Genomic DNA, 24,742 nt, shown 5'->3' with positions numbered 1-24,742 from the left:
AGACCATCAAATAGCACCGTATACAGACCATCAAATAGCACCGTCTACAGACCATCAAATAGCACCATATACAGACCATCAAATAGCACCGTATACAAACCATCAAATAGCACCATATACAGACCATCAAATAGCACCATATACAGACCATCAAATAGCACCGTCTACAGACCATCAAATAGCACCGTATACAGACCATCAAATAGCACCGTATACAGACCATCAAATAGCACCGTATACAGACCATCAAATAGCACCGTATACAGACCATCAAATAGCACCGTATACAGACCATCAAATAGCACTGTATACAGACCATTAAATAGCACTGTATACAGACCATCAAATAGCACCGTCTACAGACCATCAAATAGCACCGTATCCAGACCATCAAATAGCACCATATACAGACCATCAAATAGCACCGTATCCAGACCATCAAATAGAACCATATACAGACCATCAAATAGCACCGTATCCAGACCATCAAATAGAACCATATACAGACCATCAAATAACACCATATACAGATCATCAAATAGCACCATATACAGACCATCAAATGGCACCGTATACAGACCATCAAATAGCACCATATACAAACCATCAAATAGCACCGTATACAGACCATCATATAGCACCGTATACAAACCATCAAATAGCACCGTATAAAGACCATCAAATATCACCGTATACAGACCATCAAATAGCACCGTATACAGACCATCAAATAGCACCGTATACAGACCATAAAATAGCACCGTATACAGACCATGAAATAGAACCATATACAGACCATCAAATAGCACCGTATACAGACCATCAAATAGCACCTTATACAGACTATCAAATAGCACCGTATACAGACCATCAAATAGCACTGTATACAGATCATCAAATAGCACTGTATACAGACCATGAAATAGCACCAGGCTCGGTTCCCCGAGAACCGAACACACCCGAACTTAGCAGATCCAAGTACCGAGTACCGAGTACCGAGCTCGGACTTGAAAATGAGACAAAACGTCATTGTTATGTTGTCGGATCTCGGATCTCGCGAGCTTTGGATTCTATAAGTATCGTCCTCAACAGCGATCCAGCGCCATTTCACAGAGGGACACAGAAGGGGTAGCACAGATCTTAGCAGTCTCTAGTGCAGCGTCATAGGTAGAAAAGAAATAGGAGGGGGAGCAATGTTCTTCAAAGTCTCCAGTGACATTCAGGAGAGCTCCATTGCTCCATTGCTAATTGTCATTGGTGAAATAGAAATAATAGGTCTGGCAGGCTTGGTCTTCTAAATCTGCAGTCACATTTTACTGTGTTATATAGGTAACATACAAAGAGGAGAGCTCCATTGCTCCATTCATCATCATCATATATATATATATACATATATATAAATATATATTTGTTAGTATATTAGTTAATATTGCAAAAACAGGAATTTATTTACAGAAGGGATTATTGTGTCCTCACCGGTTTGAATGTATTACTCTTTTATTGTGATAATAATCTATCATTATTCAGATCATTTAAAGAGTGTTACTGTGTCTGGGAGTGGTGTCCTTGAAGGAGCAGGGCCGTCTCTTCCATTGGGCTCAATGGGCAGGTGCCCTGGGGCCCTGCGGGCAAGGGGGCCCGTCCGAGGCAGTGCTGTAAAAAAAAATCCTGAAAAAAAAATAAAAATTTAAATACTTACCTTGCGGTCACGTCAGCGGCGATCCGGCTCCCTCCCTGGTCACCTCTTCCGTGCTGTGCTCGCAGTGAACGCTGGGCGTGATGTCATGCCCAGCATTCACTGCGAGCACAGCACGGAAGAGTGCAGAAGAGACTCAGCGGCGCGGAAAAAAGAAGAGATGGGGATCGGACTTAAGGTAAGTTAAGGGGGCCCCTATATATATATATATATATATATATATATAAAAAGTGACTATATATATATAATCACTTTTTTTTACATACACACACACACTATATATATATATATATATATATATATATATATAATTTTTTTTTTTTCAGGGGCCCGGTCCACTGCCTTGCCCAGGGGCCCATAAAGTATTTAAGGTGGCCCTGTGAAGGAGTGACTGCGTCATTGTTCAGAGTCACGGACTGAGTGTGTCAGAGTCACGGACTGAGTGTGTGAGAGTCATGGACTGAGTGTGTGAGAGTCACGGACTGAGTGTGTCAGAGGATCACGGTTGGAGCGGATGCCAGAGGTATAGTTAGAGAGGATGTGTGAGTTACGGTTAGAGCAGATGTCAAAGTCACTCAGCAACAATCCAGAAAAATGGACATTATTTCATGTTTCATGTTATAACCATGGAGGAGTGAAACTGGCAATACCGCCTGGTCTGTCATTAGCTGCCTAATTGAGCAGCGATCCCTTAAGGGCACTGACAACTTTGATGACATAGTGCAGACAATTTTATGCTATGTAAAAACCTCTAATTAGTGTGTTTGGCCATTTCAGCCACACTCATTGCTAACAGGTGAATACAATAAAGCATCTACACAATCTCCATAGTCAAACATCAGCAGCAAAATGGGTCATTCTGAAGATTTCAGTGACTTTCAATGGGGCACCGACATAAGAATCCATCTTTCCAACAAGTCAATTTGTCAAATTTTTGCCCTGCTAGAGCTGTCCGGGTCAACTGTAAATGCTGCTATTATGCTGTAAGTAGAAACGTCTAGGAGCAACAACAGCTCAGCTATGAAGCGGTAGGCCACACAAGCACACAAAATGGGACCGCCGCTTGCTGAAGTGCGCGGCGCATAAAAATCATAAGTCCTCGCTGTAACACCCACTGCTAAGTTCCAAGCTGCCTCTGAAAGTAGCGTCAGCTCAAGAACTCTCCATTGGGAGCTTCTTGGATTGGATTTCATGGCTAAGCAGCCACACACAAGCCTCAGATCATCATACGCAATGCCAAACGTGGACTGGGATTGGATAAAGCATTGAACTCTGGAGCATTGGGAACACATTCTCTGGGGTGACGAATCACACATGTAGTGGAGGCCAGGAGAATGGTTTCTCCCCGAATGAATGCTTCCAACTGTAAAGATTGGTGGAGGAAGAATAATTATTTGTGCTTATTTGTTATGGTTCGGCCTGGGAACCTTTGTCCCGATAAAGGGAAATCTTTAAAGCTTCAGCATACAATGACATTCTAGAGAATTGTGTGCCTTCAACTATGTGGCAACAGTTTGGAAAAGGCCTTTTAGTACTCAGCATGACACTGCTCCTGGACACAAAGCCAAATCCATCAAAAAATGGTTTCCCAGGTTTGGTGTTGTAGACCTTGACTTGGCCTGCACAGAGCCCTGACATCACCCCATTGAACACCTTTTGGGAGGATTTGGAGTGCTGACTGTGTGCCAAGTCACCCAACACCAGTGTCCGACCCCACTAATGCTATTGTGGCTGAATGGATGTGAATCCCTGACGTCATGTTCCAAAATGTAATGGAAGCCTTCCCGAAGAGTGGGGGCTGTTATAGCAGCAAATGAGGGACCAACTCCATAATAATGACCATGATTCTGTAATGAGATGTTCAACAAACATGGATGGATGAGATGTTCAGGTGTCCACACACTTTTGGCCATGTACTGTATTATTAATAGAGATGTTCAATGACCCCCGTGTTCTGGTTTTGGCTTTGGATCTGGATTAACTTCGTGTTCTGGCTTTGGTTTTGGCAAAACTGCCCCTGCGTGTTTTGGTTTGGTTTTGGATCCTGATTTTTTTCTAAAATCACGATTTTTTTTGTTGCTAAATTCACATATTTTTGCTTCCCCCCCCCCCTACATTATTATTAACCTCAATTACACTCATTTCAAATCATTTGCACTCAATTTTGACCACCTCACAGGTCACAATATTATTTTCATACACTTTCAAACAAAGACTGCAGATTTAGAAAACCAAGCCTGCCGGACCTATTATTTATATTTCAGCAATGACAATTAGCAATGGAGCTCTCCTCTTTGTATGTTACCTATATAACACAGTACAATGTGACTGCAGATTTAGAAGACCAAGCCTGCCAGACCTATTATTTGTATTTCAGCAATGACAATTAGCAATGGAGCAATGGAGCTCTCCTCTTTGTATGTTACCTATATAACACAGTACAATGTGACTGCAGATTTAGAAGACCAAGCCTGCCAGACCTATTATTTGTATTTCAGCAATAACAATTAGCAATGGCGCAATGGAGCTCTCCTCTTTGTATGTTACCTATATAACACAGTACAATGTGACTGCAGATTTAGAAGACCAAGCCTGCCAGACCTATTATTTCTATTTCAGCAATGACAATTAGCAATGGAGCAATGGAGCTCTCCTGAATGTCACTGGAGACTTTGAAGAACACTGCTACCTCTCCTCTTTCTTTTCTACCTATGATGCTACCCAACTGCACTACAGACGGCCAAGAACCGTGCTACCCCTTCTGTGACCCTCTGTGAAATGGTGCTGGATCGCCTTGGAGGGCGGTACTTATAGAATCAAAACCTTGCGAGATCCGACATCCGACAATGTAACAATGACATTTTGCCTCATTTTCAATTCCGAGGGCGCGCGAAAGTACCGAGCCAGCTCGGCTTGGTACTCGGATCTGCTAAGTTCGGGTGTGTTCGGTTCTCGGGGAACCGAGCCTGAGCATCTCTAATTATTACCCCTCTCCATCTCTCCTGTACATCCTCTCTCCCATCGGCAGTAGATTATTCACCAAAACAGGCTGTCAGAGCCACTGTCCCGGCTGAACAATTTTAAATCGACATGTTAAATAATTTTTTATCATTGCGATAAGAAATGATAATTAACGTGAAGAAAATACCATAGGTCATCAATAGACACCTTAAAAATCTTATGACAAAAACAAATGACAAAGCTTCTCCACTGGGTGGCGGTGACCTGCTAGATTCCCAGCAAATATTGTCCTCGACGCTGTATCTGCGTATTCACCTCTGTTTTCCCCAGTGCTGAATACATGTTGGAGGATTTCTTAGAATCAAAAAAAGAAAAAGCTTTTACCACCAATCACTTTGCAGTGAATGAAATAACATTATGTAAAAATGTAGCAAAAATGTGATACATTAGGGAGCATTAATAATAAAAAAAAGTGGGCATATTCAGGGCATCAGGACCTGGCAGAGGAATAGTACAATAACTAAACCCGTCAAGACAATAGTATTTTATAATTTGGATTGATATAACTGTCTGGGTAAATAGTTGCCCAGAGAAAGTTCTTGGGTTTGCCATTGACTCTCATAGACGTTATTCCAACCATTTCCTTTACCATTATTAAATAAAGTCAAACGGAATCCTTCGAAGAACTTCGCAGCAGCAGGCAATATACTGCCGAAAGACTATATATATATCTTATACATATAGATCATGATCCTTAACATGCATTTCAGTTACCTTCCTTTGGGAATTAAATATGAAACCATTGAGAACAGTTTAATGACTTATTCGAAAACTATCTTCTTTATAGACCTGCAAAATATATACTTGCTCCAATATACTGATACATAAGAATAGTCTCAAGGTAGATTTATCTATAACCCATAACTCCCCAAATATCCTCATGTTTTACAACTACTCCCACCTCACTAGTTTCTCTTTACTTATATCATACTTGCTAACTTTTTCTCGTTTACTTCAGGGAGATCCACGGGAAGGCGGGCATCCGGGACGGGGCTTGACTAATTGCATCATTTTTGGCCCCATCCCCTAAATGATTTTCACAATTTGGGCCAATTACAGCAGGAGGCGGGACTAAAATGACATAATATTTGCCTCACTAAGCCTCCCCCGCCACTTATCAATTGCGGGAGCAAGAACGGGAGGTTGCCCTGCTCTCCAGGGAGGTCTCCCAGAAATACAGGAGTCTGCCGGACATTCCGGGAGAGTAGGCAACTATGCGTTAAAGAAAAGCAACTAATAAATCTCTAGAGACTGAAGTGTCTATTACATTTCTGTCTCCATTACTGAAGTCATTTTGTCTTACCTGTCAACCTTTGATTAAATCTTGGTCTCCATAAAAATGGCCACCTCCATAGGCATCAATACATGGACATAGGACACAATTTCTGAACTGTGTCATCATGCCACAGATGGCGAAGCCAACCACGTCTTGTACTGGCTCAGCATCAAGAGAATGCCAGACTCTTCAGGGAGTGAGGGAGATCACCCCAATTTCAGGGAGTCTTCCTGATATTCAGGGAGAGCTGACAAGTATGCTTGTACCATTGTCTAAAACCACTAACAGTTAATGTTTGATTGTCCTTCTCTCTCGTGTATTTACATTCTACTATGTTCACGTTTTCCCCAAGCTCTTCAGTACACACTACAAGCTCCTGACCCTTGGTTTGTTAAACTACATGCCAAGCTCATAACTTAAATTATTGGGTCACACCCATGAGTAGTGTTTGTGGCCCCACCAGAACTGTACAGCTCTATGTCTCTGTACCTATCATCCCCAGACAACTGTAATCCAATCTCAGCAGTTAGACCTTTTTTAAATTCCATTCAATGGCAGATATCCAAATATACTCTGGCAAATAAATGGTAAATTGCCTAAATATGTGGCATTAGTTACAACGGGCAACGAGCACAGTTTGCCCATATTCAATGTTATTATTTATCAATACTTTATTTATTCTCAGACTGGTGTGTAGCAAAGGTGAGATGTATTGTGAAGACTATGGGAGTGTTTATGCATCAATGATCAGTCCCTGTGATGGGTATTTTGGTTCGGTTAGTTGCAGTGGTGGAATTTTGGGGTATACAGGGGTACGCCATACCGCCACTTCTCCTACTGACTTCATTGTAAAACTATTAAATTCCATTCCCATTGCATTTTTTAAACCGCCACTTCTAAATTTCCTCATCGAACCTCTGGGTACTTGTAACTACAATAACTGTGTAGTTCTTCTGTGACTGGAGTCTTTCAAAATCAAAATGGAGATGTACAATGTCTTATGTCAATGTTGAATGGGTTCTCTTGAGGCCCCGTGTATGGTTCCAGGTCAGATGAGGCCAGTTATACAGATTGGTCCACAGCGTTTGGGCCATGGGTTCAATTCCCACCAGAGCCCTATCTGTATATGGCCCAATTCCCACCAGAGCCCTATCTGTGTGGAATTTGTATGTTATCCCTGTTCTCTCGATAATATTAATAATAGTATCCTTTCTCCCCTCCTCACAATAATTTGTGTTAAATGAGCATTGATCATATATAGTTTGATAGCAGAAGTAACTTGCTGTATTTGCTATGAAAAGGTTTTCCTTAGTTGCCTCGTTCGACAGTTTGAGTGGCGTCTTGTCACTCTGCAGCATTATCAGTCTGAATACAACTAACTGGGGCTATGAGTAGTTCACTATAGAGAAGGTCGGAAAACATGGCCGGTCTTATGTTCTACAGTTGTCCAAAGAGAACCAATAACATGAGTGGATACCCAGAGTAACTACCACCCAGTCACAGAAATTATTTTTAAGGAACTATAGCCCGGGACTAATTGTGCCTCCTGAGTGGTGACCCGGGGGTACTATAAATAACAATTGTACCTGTCACCTGATTTTAAAGCACTTTGGCAAATTTTCACCACTTTCTTATGCCCTGGCCTTCTGGCTGGACGGGAGAAATTTTATACTAGCCCGGTCATTAGCCTGGGGCCATATTCACTTGGCACTAATTTGTTTCACTTCATATCTGTCACCTTTATGTGTTTTTCTCACAGATCTAGGGGTGTCGTAAGCCCTTATCGGCTCACTCTCCTCAGCAATCTAAAGGGGGGCGGTGTGGCCCTGAGGTTCTACCCGCCTGAAAATCTCTGACACCCTCCCTTCCGGGGGAAATGGGCAAGATTCTGAGTCCTGGATGAGGCCTCGCTGGATCCCAGGGCAAAGGGACCTTGCGGCGAAGGGGAATCTGAAGACCCTTGCCCCTAAGGCACCTTTTGTTGGCTCTCTTTTGGTTTTGTGCATTTTGTTTGCACTTGTAGCACAAAAGAACCGATCCCTGGATTTCAATTAAAATAAAATGCATAAACAATACCATCCGTGACTCTCCAGGAGTCATGGGTACGTCAGATTATATTAAGGACATGTTCCTTGTGGCCTATCGTGTCTTACCCTCACATAGAAGGCTAGGGGTCGCTACAAATTAGTCTGGGGCGGACTGAACCCTTATTCGAGCCCTGCTCAGTAGCAATGGGCACGCTCTGCAAGGCTCAAATTTCTGTAAACACTGTGGAAACATTTACTACAGTCTATTATCCACAGCACGAACCAATGCTACAACAATGCGCCTACATCAAACAAGGGAGCGGTGGGAAAGATTGTTTGTTGAGCGTTTGTCATAGAAAACAACAATCACAGTTTATTGAAACATCCTTACAGGAGATCATCTTGTTTGTTCTCTGTAATTCTTTAGTCTTTGGAGCAATGGGAGAAGTCCCTCCCCCCTTCCCCCCAAAAAAGAGGATTAATTAGTATAATAGACAAATTGCACTCCAGCATAAAAGATATGTTTTATTTACGGTTTACATGTGTCATATTGGGTTGCATCATGGGAAATCTCCCAGTAACTTTCCACTGTAGACAAAGATTAACAGAAAACTGTGCACTTTATCAAGCTAACATACATACATACATGCATACATACATACATACATGCATTTAATATGTAACACTTCTATTGGTAGGTGTTGTTAGAGTGTACCTGGTCTCGATGCTCTTTGAATCACGACACAGCAGTGGGACAGAGAACCCCCGGGTCCCGAATACAAGGAGGACACCAAAAATTAAGTAACGTCAAATTTATTATTATTCAGGAACAATATATTGCTAAAATGTTTTTTGGGAGGAATTATAATTAGCAACAAATACCATATCCTTACAATTTTCTAGTTATAAACAATGCTACTCACAAATATTTTACTGATGAAAATAGCACAGCTGATTTAAACACATTTTCACATTTTACATACAGCATATCAGATAAGACAATTATAATTTTCCTTTCTCTATGAACAATCAGTAGTCTTTGTGGTAATGAACGTAACTAGGCAATGTGGATGCCAACCTCAAGATGGAGGATGTCTTTGCAATGACAACCACAAAATGGAGAATGTCTCTGAGGTGACAGCCACAAGATTGAGGATGTCTCTGAGGTGACAACCATAAGTTGGAGGATGTCTCTGAGGTGACAAACACAAGATGGAGAATGTCTCTGAGGTTACAGGTTGAGGTTGGCTACAGTTATAATGACGGTTCTGTGTGACTGTGAGGTGAGAGTATTTGTCAATGGACACCTATCACACTTATCTGGTGATTAAACACAAATGTTCAGTACATTTCTTCTTATAAATTGGTTCATTAGCTGTCTTTTTATCTGTTTTCCTCTTTATTCTCCTATCACAAGGCTCCTCAGCCCTCTCTCTGTTACTCTGCTTCCTTAATTCACTGTCTCCACAGTCTGATCATTTTTTCCTGTCACACAAAACACAGAACCTTCCAGCAGCCTCACAGACTGAGCTTTATTTGGGTCTTAAAGTTTCTCCAGCATCCTGCTGTGAGACAGTCCTTGTACACTGGGTCCTAGTGCCCAACAGTTTCTGGGAATCACAAATATAGGTATAATGCACCCCTAATGTAAAATATAACAAGTCACCAGCAGGTCATGGAACCGAGATCGTACCTGCCAGCATTGTAAATGTTTAAACCGGGGCTGTTTGTGGATGTCGCCACAAAATTCTGATGCGCCAGCAAATTAAAAGGTTCATTTCACGTTGGGGCGTGCACAACAGTTCTCTAAAAACCCCATGCATTGTAGAGGCGAGTGGGGCGCACCTTCCAACAGATGGGGCAAAAGTTCGGACTGTTGAGGTGGCTGGAAAGTCCCCTAAAATCAGGACACCCACATCTAAATCAGGACTGGTGGGAGGTGTGCGAGATGACTTCTAACATCCTTACAATTCACAGAACAGGTCACATTAATTATTGTAATACAAGAGTACTTGTTTCCACAAAGACATTAAACACTTTGGTATTTTTTGGCCATCTTATTAAATTATGTTCCGGTATGCAGGTGTGGGATCTCTTATCAGGAAACCTGCTATCAGGAAAGTTCCCAAAACCAGAGAGGAAAACAGTGAATCATTACTCTTGTGATAATGTCATACAGACAGACATGATGGATAGGTGTTACTACAGTTACTATGAGGAGCTCTGCTAGACAGGAGGGAGGGAATGTCATTGTCAGCATAAAGACAAAAAACTGATTGCTGGGTGTAATCTATTATATTTTAGGCTCGGTGCTCCAAACCCCCAGAACCCACAACACCCCCTGCACCAAAAACTAGGTTGTAAGCTTAGCTGAACAACTGGATCAGGACGTTCTGCCTGTAAGATGCTGCGCAAAATGGTAAGCGCCATTTATACATACAAAATATTATTATTACATTATTATTATTATTATTATTATTATTATTATTCATCCTTACTTAAATTCAGTGACCAGTCTGGTCTGTCCTTGTTGAAGACAACAGTTCTGTTAGATAACTCTCTCTGTATGTACTATTCTCTCTGGTATATTCATGGTTGGCCTGATTCATTAAGGAAAGTAAAGCAAAATAAAAAAATGAGTAACTTTGCACCTTGGCAAAACCATGTTGCACTGGAGGGGGAGGTACATTTAAAATGTGGGGACAGATTTATAGTTGGGGTAGGGCATATACTAGATCTACTTTACATTTCAGTGTAAAAATAAAGCTATCAAGTATTTGTGTGTTGCATGAAGAAGCAGCCAGTATCTGCTCTAAAAGACAAGACTCTGCAGGATATGTCCAATACATGTGTGGAATAGAAAATTCCAAACTAAAGCACAAACAAAACCAAAAAATTCAATTGATGTCACCTGTTAATAATATAGTCATCAATAACAAAACATTAAAAAAGCCCCCGCCCCACCCTAAAATACATTTATTGGATGTTATAAATGTCTACTGTATATAAAATGCATTTTTACAGTTGTTGCGATTCCAAACATATGTTCTAGCATGTACACACAGCCATCATCAGTATCCAGGGCCTGATCAGCCAATGGGGCGCTGGAGCCTGGGGGGGGGAGAGGGAGGGGGGGGGGGGCACAGCATCGCCGAGATGTTTTGTTTTTGTTTTTTTTCTAAATGTGGCAGCTGGAGTCATCGGGACCGCCCCTGGTCTAAAGGACCCGACTGTCACTATCACATGACAGGCAGTCTGACAGCGATCGCTGCTAGCTGCCTGTCAGTGTGGCCGCGGGCGCTTCTTACTCTGGTCATGTGAGATCAGGACTTCCACATCTGACGTGACCAGAGTAAGAAGCCGCACTGACAGGCAGCTAGCAGCGATCGCTGCCAGACTGCCTGTCATACACAGCGCTGAAGAGAGGACCCCACAGCAGGTAAGTCCGTTCTAATGTCTCGGGGGGAGGGGAGGCAGATGGGCAGGTGAGGTAGCTGAAGGGGGCAGGTGAGGGGGCTGAAGGGGCCAGGTGAGGTGGCTGAAGGGGCCAGGTGAGGTGACTGAAGGGGGCAGGTGAGGTGGCTGAAGGGGGGGGGGGGGGGGCACTACGGCTGAAATAGCCTAGGGCGGCCGGAACCCTTAATCGGGCCCTGTCAGTATCACTCGGCACTTACACCTGACCTGCAGCTGGTGCAAGTAATACGACAGTAACACAAAATAAGGCCCGTATCGGCATATGTTTCCCTTAATTAACCAGGCCATGTGTGTTTAATTGTCTGGCATTCCCACGTTGTGTCTGTCCTGTGCTCCAGACTTCTGTCATTCTCATGTGACTTAAAGTCTATCCCACGTAAATACTGGGTCATGCTTTGGCAATGGCAAAGCACCAGAGCATTAAATAAGATATCCTGTTGTTTAATCACATTTTATTGAGCTACTTTTGATCCTACGGATACAATTGTTGTTTTTACTTAATTTTATTTAATGTCACTAATGAACGAGCGCAACGTGTTGACTCTTCAGATAAGCAAATAACAAATACACCCAGTTATAAGGGAACCAGATTTAATGTTTCCTTTGGCCAGAAATAATCAGTGCCAACATCTGCAATATCTCTGGCCAGGATTGAGACGTGGTGTGGATGGCACAATAACGGGGTTCATGCTGATCTATGTCAGATCACTGGACTGGCATTAGTGTCCCAGCTTTGTAGAACACAGTGAACCTGATTCATGTCCGACTGCAAAAAGAGTACAGAATTTTGAGCGTAATTTTGCCCATATTAAAAGGCGCGCAGATCTCGTGTTTCGATTTGAATCTGGTTGTGAGCACGCTCTGCCTAACTGGTACTTGCCGCAGTGCAGGGTATACCCAAGCATATGTGTAATATAAGATCACATTAGAACACATGTTAAAACAAAAAGTCATAAAAGGAATGAACAACTCATAGTACTGTAATCATTAATAAAAATCTGTTTTAATTATTTTTTAATTCATTTTTCTTTTTTTCTTTTCTTTTTTTACATACATAAATCAAGATGCTTTGAATTCATACTGTACATACAAAGATTGTCTTCCTTGCAGACGTGTTAGCGTAGCTAGTGCCACGCAGATGTGTAGTTTTTAATACAAAGGCGATGTCGTGTGAGTCATCACTATCAGTTGACGTTTACACCAGCCACTTACACCTGCCCTGTAGCTGGTGCAAATAAACCAAGTTAGTTACGAGAAATCCTGGACTTGAATTGACAACATCAGGCACGCACGCAGGGGGGGGGGGGTTTCCAGGTCCCTGGAAACACCCCCCCCCCCTCTCTAAGGATGACGAAAAAGCATGTGTTAACATGCAAAACACTTGCCCAATGTACAGCACCGCGGACGCTTATCCGACAGTGTAGCCGGTGCTGTGTATTCTAGCACTGCCAAAACGGAGCTGCTCCGCAGTCGCAGAAGCTCCTCTAAGGAACAGACAGACAGTGCTGCACCGGCTGTTAGATGAGGTGAGAGCATGTGATGAGTGGGGAGGGGGGAGGGGTGTGATGCAGGGGGGGGTGATGAGGGGGGGGGGTGATGCTTTAGTGTGAAGCAGGGCGGGGAAAAATTTGGATGTGTGGGGGGAGGGTGATGCAAGGGGGGGCCGGTGTGATGGGGGTGTGATGCAGGGGCACAGAGTGGCATGAGGGGCGCGGTGTATATATAATGTAAATACACATTGTGTACAATCTTTTTTGAAATTTCTCTTATGTCATATACACACACACACACACACACACACACACATGCACATACACGTACACGTACACATTCAAAGCTACCTCATTGGTTTTGTAAAAATTGAGAAACCCCCCTTTAAAAATTATGTGTTTGCCCCCTGCACATCTGCATTGGAACGCCCCTACCGTCCATGGCTTACAGTAGTCCGTCTCCTCCCACCCCCGACCCGCCTCTCAAGTTGTAGGCAGTCGTATGTTCCATTTGGGTTCAGACATGAATTCCGCGCCCAGAGCTATTTCAAGCAAGATACGGGACTCAAATGTACTCATGTCTGTACATGCATCAGGCCCAATATCTATAGGACATGTTTGTCCAAAAATCCTAGTGAAGTGACAATTCTTTGCCCAGGATTGATTACTGGTCAGTCATTAGGTCCCAGACAAAGAAGGAAAGCAACGGTATGGAACACTTTTTAAAATGTTTGATGAACAGCATTACCCAGCACACTGCTTGTTTAAATGACAATGTCAAAATAAAACAACATTGCTGTACAAATAAAGGTACATTAAAACCAAAAATAGGTGTGCAAAGCCTTTATATTTGTGAAAATGCTAGCAAAAAGGACAAATAGCAAAGCATAGAATGTCAGTTAATTCTGTTCAAGCTTGCAGTGGTAAAGTCCCTGTATATCAAACCACCGTCAGTCCTGTCATTCTTGGCATTCTATTGTATACTCACCTAAAGAGATGTTAGAGATAGAATCTTTGTCATTCTAAAAATCTTATTTTAAAGAATACAATTTTCAGGCCAGGGATTGCATAACTCGTAGCTTAAGTTACATAACGACATTTGAACCGTTGGTATGTATAAATGTGACATAGTGGTTTTACTTGTTCTGCATGTGATTATAGGTAGGTGATTCTTCTTTGTGGTATGTAATTTCACTTTCTCAGGTATGGTTGATATTATCTCTCAAATTTTTCCTTTAGTAAACAAAGCTTGAAGAGTATAGAAATATCAGGAAACAGCAGAAGTGTATTGTTTCACTAAGCTAATTGTAAATATATAACAGGTCTTTTCGTGTGGAATAAAAGTGTTACAAGTAATCACAATCTACTGGGAATTGGGTGATTGTTGTTGTTGATGTTGTTCAATAGAATCTTGAAGACAGAAATATTTTAGAGACAGTTGTTTTAAAATTCACAAATAATCTTGGACTACAGTCTGTCTTTCTGGAAAGCTAATGGTCCTAGTAAATAAATATGTGATATTGGAAGTTTGGAGAGCTATTTGTTCATCAGAACTCCCCTCTGATATTCCCTAAAGTGGTGTTTTGCATTTCTGAGACAGCTAAGAAAGTTCTCCTCTGACTACAGATTACAATTTATTATTAACGAGCCTTTCCTGTTTCTCAGACAGGATAATTGGGTCTCGAGGGAGCCCATCACTTTATATTAGTAAATATAGTCGCTCTAGATGAAACCAATGTCACATTTAAGTTCGGCAACCATATCCCATCCTCTGGTCTGGGATATCTACCTACAAGGAGAATAATTGTCCGTCCTGTTGCTGTAAGATTTGCTCCACATTCTTGGGATGTAGATTTGACACTGAAGCAAATATCATAGGAGTTCACAGGTTTCTGTAGCCCAATGGTGAGTGTCTTTATTCCCCCATGAGATCTTCACTGTTGCTTGAACAGAGATGGTGGTAGGTCACGTTTAACAGCCAAAAAAGGATAGCAGCTCTCAGAGCATTGAGAGGTCTGGGTACCTGGATTGAAACTGCCTGGAGAGCATTGATAAGCCTATTTACCTTTGGCAAATATAATACCTCTGTAAGTGGCTTATTGCAGAGCTATACATGGGGCTGTCTACAGTCATGATGCCCAGGATTTAGTGCCAACAGTCTCTGCCAGTCAAACAAGGATTTTTTTATAACTCATAGTTACTTAATCAGTGAGGCTGTAAGAGTCCATGCAGATCATTATTTATTACTCTTTATTTATAAAGCACCAACTTATTACAAGACACTTTACAGAGACTGTTTAATCAGTCCCTATCGCAAATGGCACTTTCAGTCTAAATTCTCTACCGAACAAACACATTTACGCTAGTGTCAATTTCCTCCAAAGCTACGTGACCTACCAGTATATTTTTTGGACTGTGGGAGGAAACCTGAGCACTCAGAGACAACCCTCACGAACATTGATCCAGAAGAAGATAAAAGAAAACTCATAACAAAGCGACTGGCATGGTAACAAAAAACAAATATGCAATAGTGTGTATAGTACCAAATCAGATAGATAGGTATCTAAAAATATTTTTTAATCATAAAAAATTAAATTACTAATGAGCTGTGAGCAAGCATTCAACCTTATCTAATAACCTTACCATAATCTTATAAAAGTATAGCGCACTGGAAACCATAGATAATCAATAGATGGAATATCGATCTAAATGTATTATCGGAGCTGAGCACAATCTCTGTTATGTTCAAAAGATAACTGTTAGATCTCCAGATTCTGAAATGAAAAGTATATTGTATCAAATGATATCCAGGGACCAACCTGACCGCCAAAATATCCAGGATCGGTTATATACAAGTACTGAATAAAGATGAATCCTGACAGGGTATGTCCATAGAAGACAGCTGTCACGGCAATAGGGTTTCTGGGATCTGTCTCGGGACCCCTGGGACTAGCTGTGGCAGGAGTGTAGTGGAAACTGGGAGGCCGAATGAATGCCTTGATCTGTATACAGCAGGAGGATTGAAGCAGCAACCAGGATGAAGCTGAATTCACATTAAGGGTTGAGATCTGTATACAGCAGGAAGAATGAAGCAGCAACACAAACAGCAACTGTGATGATCAGGCACCAGGAACTAGGAAAATGTTGCCCTGGCAATTTGCTGAGTGTAGGAGGAGACTCTTATAGTCTGCAGAGGAAGTCAATTGGTGGATGAGATCAGGTGTTCAGACTCAGCAGGATGTTTAGCAAATGTCTCACCCACGATGGCAGCCTCCCGTACTGCAGACAGAAGTCACGTTTGTCCCAGGATAGAAAGCTGCATTCGACCAGGAGGGAGATGTACAGTGATATGGTACCGTTGAGTGGTGTAAACAGGGCTAAGACCCAGATTGACACCGGCGTTCTCACCCAAAAACTTGAGAAGGGAACCGAGATGTAATTCGACACAGCTCTGTGCGCATTACTATGATGACCGCCCAGAATGCTGATAAGTTCGGCGGTATTTGGACTCCTGCCGGTAATCTCAGAGTTGTCCACACAGCACTGGATAGTATAACTAATTGCAGCAAATGTTGGTTCCGATCCAAAAAATTAGCAGTTCACTGGAAACAATGATTGTAAGTCCTTTAGTGCTTCCCGCTTCCAGTATTATAAAAGGCATCCACATACAGGCTGACGCGTTTCATCGCCTATAGGGCGATTTCATCAGAGCCAACTGGCATGGCAACATTACAAAGGGAAGACTCCTTCTTGAAACAGTAAATTACAGTCGGATTCATACTCTGGAAAGTCATCCCAACCAGGGGCAAACACAGGATTTCTAGAGAGGGGTTTCCACGCCATGCCACCAATGGGCATGACCAGCATGCATGGGGGCGTGTCTAAAATTTTCAACAGTGCTGGGCTGCTCTCCAACTTTTCCTGTCCCCATCATATACACAGGAAATTCCTATCCCCGTCATATACACAGGCAATTCCTATCCCCATCATATACACGGAGCAAGCCACCTCAAGCATACAGTAGGGGGATGGGGTCTCCAGGCACCAGGAAACCCCCCCATGTGTGTGCCCCTGCCAACTGAATGTTGTACAAATTATAGCAACAGACAATTTTTACATATTTCTTGTGAATCTGCTGTCACCATCTTTCTTGGAAGGGAGTTTAATAGTTTTAATTACCTTTGTGCAATCCTGCCTGGCCATTTAGTTGCTTATCAATAAGATCTTGATAAAAGCTGATTGTCGCAGTGAGTTTCCTCTCTTCCCTTATGTATCAATCGATTTTGTGAACCAGTATCACATTTACAAACGCAGTATCACATTTTGACCTCTCCACGTGAGACCTTGGGAGCCGGGCTGGATCTTGAGCAGAGCCTTTGGCTAACATGTGCAAGGACCTCTTGCAGTAGGACTTTTCCAGGTTCTGTTGTATGTTCCTTACTGTTAGAATTGTGTTTAATAATTTAATTTGCATTTTCCTTGATTTACTAATCTGTTTTATTAAATTAAAGGGTGTGCCTTAAACCCAGTACTAAGGACCTAGCTCCTTGTGTAACCACATTGTGACTAACACCAGCCCTGCCTTAGAGTCGGCTAAATAAACATGACCTTTGTCTTCTACTTTTTTATGGGTCTTATGAGAATTACTAATATAGTGGAAGGATAACACTACCGTACAGATCTTTTCTTACATTGTCTTCTTTTCCACGTCTCTTAGATCCATTATCCACGGGTCAGAGGTGGATTTTGTCCACTTGTGGGGATCTCTTGGATCAAATCAAAACCAGATTGTTAGCAATGTTGCGTAAAATTTTAAATAACTGAACCCTGTCATTTTACTAATCAGAGAATGATAATCCTCCATTTTCGCAGTGACTTGTATCTTTCTACGACGCCATTCATCCTAGTGATAGCTCTAAAGAGGTTTACCCAGTGTCTACAAATCGACATTAACTGTGATAACACTTTCCTTTAATGACAATGAGAATACAAAGTAATCTCTTCTAAACAGATATAATGTCCTCCAGAATACATCAATGTATACAAAGAGCTCAGTCACATTATCAGTACCATGGACAGAGCATGTGGATGGGACTATTAGTGGCTGGGAGTCAGAGATGTGATATGCAGAGTACTGAGTTCATTGGTAGAACAGCATTACATTTTCTATACAGTATGCCTATAGGTGTTCTATAAAATACACAAATACAAATGTACACAACTAACACTCTTACATTATCAGCACCAGGGTCAGGATGCCTAGAGGCTCTACACTTAGGGGAACTAAGACAATTGCCTAGAGCGTCAACATTTCAGGGGCACTTAAAAGTATTTTTTATCTTTCCCTGCACCCCAGCATTGGGCACCGCCCACCTCTGGGATGTAAATGACCCACAACCTTGGCTAAAATTGGGGAAGAGGAGGTATGCTTAATTATTTAAATTATTTCGACAGCTGCCTACTGGCTTCCTACTTTGTGCTGTGATGCTGCTTGTCAGTGATAGGCTGGCCATTGGCTGCTGCCCTGTGATGTCACGCTCTCAACCAATCACAGAATAGAAGCGCATATGGGGAATTGTCTGATGGTGTTTAGTGCTCTTGTTAGGAGACAGAGATACAATATGTAATGTTCCAAATACATTTAGGTGCATATCTCTTGGTTTCATTAGTCTATTCCAGGGCTGGACAAATCCCAAGAGTCGAGTAGGCACAGCTACTGCTGGCACCTCAATTTTTGGAACCCATTTATATTTTTGTAAATAGATGCATATTTTCCCTGGCTCCTTAAAAGTTCCAGATGGCCGTGTAAGCAGCGGAGATTCAGCCAATAATCAGATGATGTACATAGACAGCAATTACAACAGTGACATCCACAGGCGGAAAGAAGGTATTGCACTTGATAAACAAAAAAAACGTATACGGAAAGAGGTAAACAATTAACATAAGGAGATGTGTGCCTAGTTTTCTAATGAAATAAAATCCAAATAGAAGTTCTAATTATTTTTTACATAACTTACTAAAAATTAATGATGTCATCACTTTAGCTCAGCAAGGTGAGCAGAACAGCTGCACCTAGTCAGTAATAAGTTATAATATACAGGGAAAATAAAAAATGCCATAGAAAATAACCATCGCCTGTCTGATTGTTTCACATTTATAAGAATATAAAGTTAAATCCTCCCACTAAATACTGAATGCGATATGTTTGCTGTAGGAGTATAAATCTCTTCCAACATTGTAATTATTGAGCAAGTAGGTAAAACACATTATTATAGATGGCCGACGTATAAATTCCCAGAAGTAAAACATTTTGTAAAGGCTCCTTTGTATTGGTAACTGAGTATAGAGAGTGGATGGCAGCCTACCAAAAACCTTTTAATGAATACGCATAACTATTCCTTCCTGGTCCACTTACCATCCATTAACTCTCACGCACACAATACGTTCCAGCATTAAACTGTACACAGCCTCTCTATGACACCTAATCTAAATCCTGTTCTCATCTCGGTCAAGTTTCCTCTGCTGACTTACACAACAGAATGACAGATTTGCAGCAAGTTTTCTGTGTACTTTGGGGGAAGGGATCGCTCAGGTCACCAGGGAGGAGGAAAGATTACAAGCATCTTTGCTGCAGGATCGATGACAGTGTAGCTATAGATTTGATTATGGCTTTGCATGGGCTGAGCTGTGCCGACTGCACCGTGCAAGGGTCTTAGATCCACCGGCTGACCTTGGTGCTGCTTATAGCTGTGACATGTCAGCCTGCCACTAACACCTGTCCAGTTCACAGCTCACCTGGGCTCCTGGCTGACAGCAGTCGCTCCAGCAGACAGGAAAATTACTCCACTGTCGTGTGACCTGACCAGGGATCTCCGCACTACCGAGAGATGAAGGAAGACCGGGATAGTGCTGAGAGTGTGGACAGCCTGGAGTCTGCTCCTCAAGGTAGGACTGATAATGATAAGGCATAAGCTGATCGAGAACTAGTTTGCTCTCTGTGCTTGTTTAGGTATCTAAAGAACAGACATGTCTAAAAGTTTTTGTAAGTGCAATTGTCTTAGTGGATTCATAGAGAAATGGGCTGCAGTATACACCGATCAGCCGCAACAGTAAAACCACCTGCCCAATATTGTGTAGGTCCCTCTAATGCCCCCTGAACAGCTCTGTTTCCACAAGACCTCTGAGAGTGTCCTGCCTGTGGCATCTGGCATCAAGACGTTAGCAGCAGATCCTTTAAGTCCTGTACGTTTTGAGGTGGGGCCTCCATGGATCAGACTTGTATTTCCAGCACATCCCACAGATGCTCAATCAGATTGAGATCTGGGTAATTTGGAGGCCAAGTCAACACCTTGAACTCTGTCATGTTCTTCAAACCATTCCTGAACATTTTTTGCAGTCTGGCAGGGCGCATTACCCTGCAGAAAGAGGCCACTGTCATCTACTGTTGCCATGAAGGAGTGTACTTGATCTGCAACAATGTTTAGGTAGGTGGTAGGTGTCCATGTAGCATCCACATGAATGCCAGGACCAAGGTTTCCCAACAGAACATTACTCAGAGCATCACACTTCCTCCGCCGGTTTGCCTTCTTCACATACAGCATCCTGGTGTCGTGTCTTACCCAGGTAAACGATGCACATGCACCCAACTGTCCTCATGACGTAAAAGAAAACGTGATTCATCAGACCAGGCCACCTTCTTCCATTGCTCCATGGTCCAGTTCTAGTGCTCACATGCCCATTGTAGGCGCTTTCGGAGGTGGCCAGGGGTCAGCATGGGCACTCTGATCAGTCTGCGTCTATGCAGCCTCACACGCAGCAGGTTGAGATGTACTGTGTGTTTTCAGTAATTTGTGCTACAGTAGCTCTTCTGTGGGATTCAGTGGCGGATCCAGGGGGGGGGGGGGGGCGATCGGGGCGATCGCCCCCCCTAGCAGACACTTGCTGCCGACGGCTGCACAGTATGTGCAGGTCCGTCCAGCCGTGACAGGCAGGGACAGTGTGCTGCCCGGCTGCTCTGACTGTGTTTAAAACACAATCAGAGCAGCCGGGCAGCACACTGTCCCTGCCTGTCACGGCTGGACGGACCTGCACATAGTGTGCAGCCGTCAGCAGCCTAAGATGTTAGAAAGGGGCGGGGCCTTAATCCCCCCCCCCCCCCTTCCTATCTCGCCCCGGGTACAGCATTTTTTTTAGATCCGCCCCTGGTGGGATTGGACCAGACGAGCTAGCCTTTACTCCCCACGAGTATCAGGGAGCCTTGGGCGCCCATGACCCTGTCACTGGTTGTCCTTCCTTGTACCACTTTTGGTAGGTACTAACCACTGCATACCATGAACACAACAAAAGACCTTCCATTTTGGAGATGCTCTGACCCAGTCTAGCCATCACAATTTGGCCCTTATTAAAGTCACTCAGATCCTTACACTTGCCCATTTTTCCTGCTTACAACACATCAACTTCCAGAACTGACTGTTCACTCGCTGCCTAATATATCCCACCCCTTGACAGGTGCCGTTGTAACAAGATAATCAATGTTATTCACTTCACTTGTCAGTGGTTTTAATGTTGTAGCTGATCTGTGTATATATTATATCTACTGGCAGCAGACTGTCAGAATTCTATATCTGTGCAGAGTAATCACCCAGCTCACTGCATTCTAAGAGATGTTTGGTAGAGTTCACTGAAACTTCACTCAGGATGGTTTGTCCTACTATTGGCTTTCTTGGTGGAGGACCCTCCCTATCCAATCAGATGTAGTTCCACCAATTTTGCCATAAGACTTTTCCATGATGAATTTTGCAGTCAGAGCTTTCTGCTTGTCAAGGTGAAATTGTCCATTAAATTAACATTCCCAGATAGAATCAGACCACCTCGCTAACATATGTTGGGATAACTTTTAACCGAAACTCAGATATTAATATAAATAAAGTCACAATATTTTACAACTCTGGTTTACACTCTCTGCAAAGGATTATAACAATGATATGTACTATAGAGTAAAGTCACCATCCAATCGTGGATCACCGGATGTCTGTGTGGCTTCATGTACACGGTGGAGGATGTCATCATTCATTATTTATAATTATTCATGTACAATGTTCCTCCTGACAGTCAAGTAAATATACAAAGGAAAACCTATTGTGGGCTGCTAAGGATCTAGCAAGTAGTACGTCATCATTATAGCAGCGAGATAAAGCTTTTGATTCACTTGAACACAACATAAATTATGACATTTGAACCTAGTTTGCTCACATTATGTGAATAGTATTGGTTTTACCCAAATCTCTTTTGCTAACTACTACTTCACTGCAATGTTGGCCATCAAAGGGTTACAACAAATGTGATCTCTGCAGTTGGCACATTGGCTCAGGTTGCTTTCAATGAGATTACATTGAGTAGGCTGGAATGACGTCCCCCTGTCCATCGAGTGTCTTTAGGCAGAAGCCTAGATTGTCTAACGTTTGTCAGTCATTTATCACAGTATTACAGCAATATGTGTTGTGGGCTTCCCCTACATTTGACATTGGTTTTCTGATTCTGTATTGTAGACTATTAGAGGCATGTGCATATAATAATGTATAGCAGAATTATTTTATATGTATTATATTTTTTATGCCCCCCCCCTCCGCTGACAACGGGGGCCGGAAGGGCAATTGCCATTCACGTAACAGACGAAGGTCACCACTGAGAGAATGGCAAAGCTAAATCATATTTCACCGCAAGTCTTCCGGAGAGGAATGTACAAAATGTATATGATTATCCTGCATTATTCATCCAGTCATGTGTTATCTCCCACGTGAACCGTTGATACGTTACTCCTATGACCTGCTAAGCTTTGCTCACTGTGTATTCATTCAAAGTTCTACAGGTTGTCAATCCCTAGAGAACAGACCATTAATTGGCTGAGGCATGTTCGAACTGTAGGGGTTGCAAACATGGGAACCTGGTAGTTATGTAAGTCAGGCAAGTTTTGTTATTTAGAGAAAAGAACGTAATCTGAGTTCTTCCTTAAACTGACTCATGAGACCAAAATCAGCCGGCCCTCCTTGTTGTAGGTTATTGTACAATAGTAAAACCAAATGGCTTATTGTGGGAATATTGTCACATTGCAACAAACGTTCTGAATTCCCCAGTGAATCTTTATTACGCGGCAGAGAAATGAACAAATACATTAAAGATTATAAGAAAATGTTATTTTGCATGAAATTGGTTTATGCTTTTTTGATCTGCATTTAACAGTTCAACTTTCTAAACTTTTTTAAACTTAACCTTACAATTACATCACAATAATCACTGTGGTTTTAATTAAGCGAATATGTGGTGGGTGCAGCTGCAGGACGTAAAACATCCCCAAAAACTGCTTTACTGCCAGGAATTTTCTGAAAGGCAAAAGAGGCCCCTTAAATTTTCATTAAATGCTCGAAAGCCAGGGGGAGGTGGTAAGATTGGTCCTGAGGGGCGAGCAACAGTAATGGGCCCATAATATATCAGAATAACATGTTTGTAATAACAGGGGTTGATGGGATAGAAGGCAGATGTAGTAACCGTCGGGGAACTGGTCCCTCTTCAGAATGTTCCCATCTCTTCCCTCTCCTCTCCTGAACCAATGTGGGGGTGCTATTGTCTGACTTCTGGGGGTAAATGTATCAAGCTGAGAGTTTTCCGGCGGGTTTGAAAAGTGGAGTTGTTGCCTATAGCAACCAATCAGATTCTAGCTGTCATTTTGTAGAATGTACTAAATAAATGATAGCTAGAATCTGATTGGTTTTTCAAACCCGCCAGAAAACTCTCAGCTTGATACATTTACCCCCTGGTGTAGTCAGAGATCCCATCATTCTGAAGCATAAAACGACATCATCTGAAGTCTGTCAGGCTGAAACAGTCCCCCATCACGTCGGTGATACCTGGAAAATAGGGATAATTAAATAGAATACATATTTCTATTAATGCTATGTACAGTGACTGCATGCTGTCTGCCCGAATTGCACAAAAAATACCTACCATTCTCTGTGTGCCAGACCAAAGGGTGCAGGGAGCAATGTACTGTAAGGGTGTGCCAAGGGAGAGTGCACATGTCGCCAATTCAAGCTCTGGGCATCTCTCGGGTACGTGATTTTCAGCCATGATTTGCGTGGGTTTCCTCCGGGTGCTCCGGTTTCCTCCCACACTCCAATAATTTTTATCAGTAAACAAGCACTGATCAGATTTTACATCAGAGCCTGTGACGTAAAATATTCCTTTTAAATGAAGTCCTGATATCGGTTGTTGACAAATGGACACCAAACGTCATTTACGGACCTGCAGATATAGCAAATGTCATCTTGTGACTTGTGCTATTACACCCGTTTATGTGGGTGAGCGTATGGCTTAGCATGTTAGCATAGCATCAACATTTTATTCTGTAATCTCCTTGTACATACCCTGTATTATATGTTTATTTAAATATTGACACTGTGTACATAACACTTTAACAATTGGCAAGAACATTTCACAGGATGTTCACATACAATGCAAAGATACGATTAGAGCATAGAGGGTTGACTAGCAATTCAAGACAAACACAACAAGATCTCTACCCAAAGAGCTTACAGTCTAATTTGGCTAATGGAAAACAAAGAGTTGGTAGGTCAAAACGTAGTACGTATAAAAACCTGGACCACAAGTGTAAAAGTACAAAGCAGAGATTATTTTTTATTAATATTTTTTTGTCTAACACTTACTATATTTGCCTACACTCTCGGAACATCTGAGAGACTCT

The sequence above is a fragment of the Mixophyes fleayi genome, chromosome 1 (assembly GCF_038048845.1).
Source record: "Mixophyes fleayi isolate aMixFle1 chromosome 1, aMixFle1.hap1, whole genome shotgun sequence".
Classification (NCBI taxonomy): Eukaryota; Metazoa; Chordata; class Amphibia; order Anura; family Limnodynastidae; genus Mixophyes; species Mixophyes fleayi.
This window is presented reverse-complemented; position numbering follows the sequence as displayed.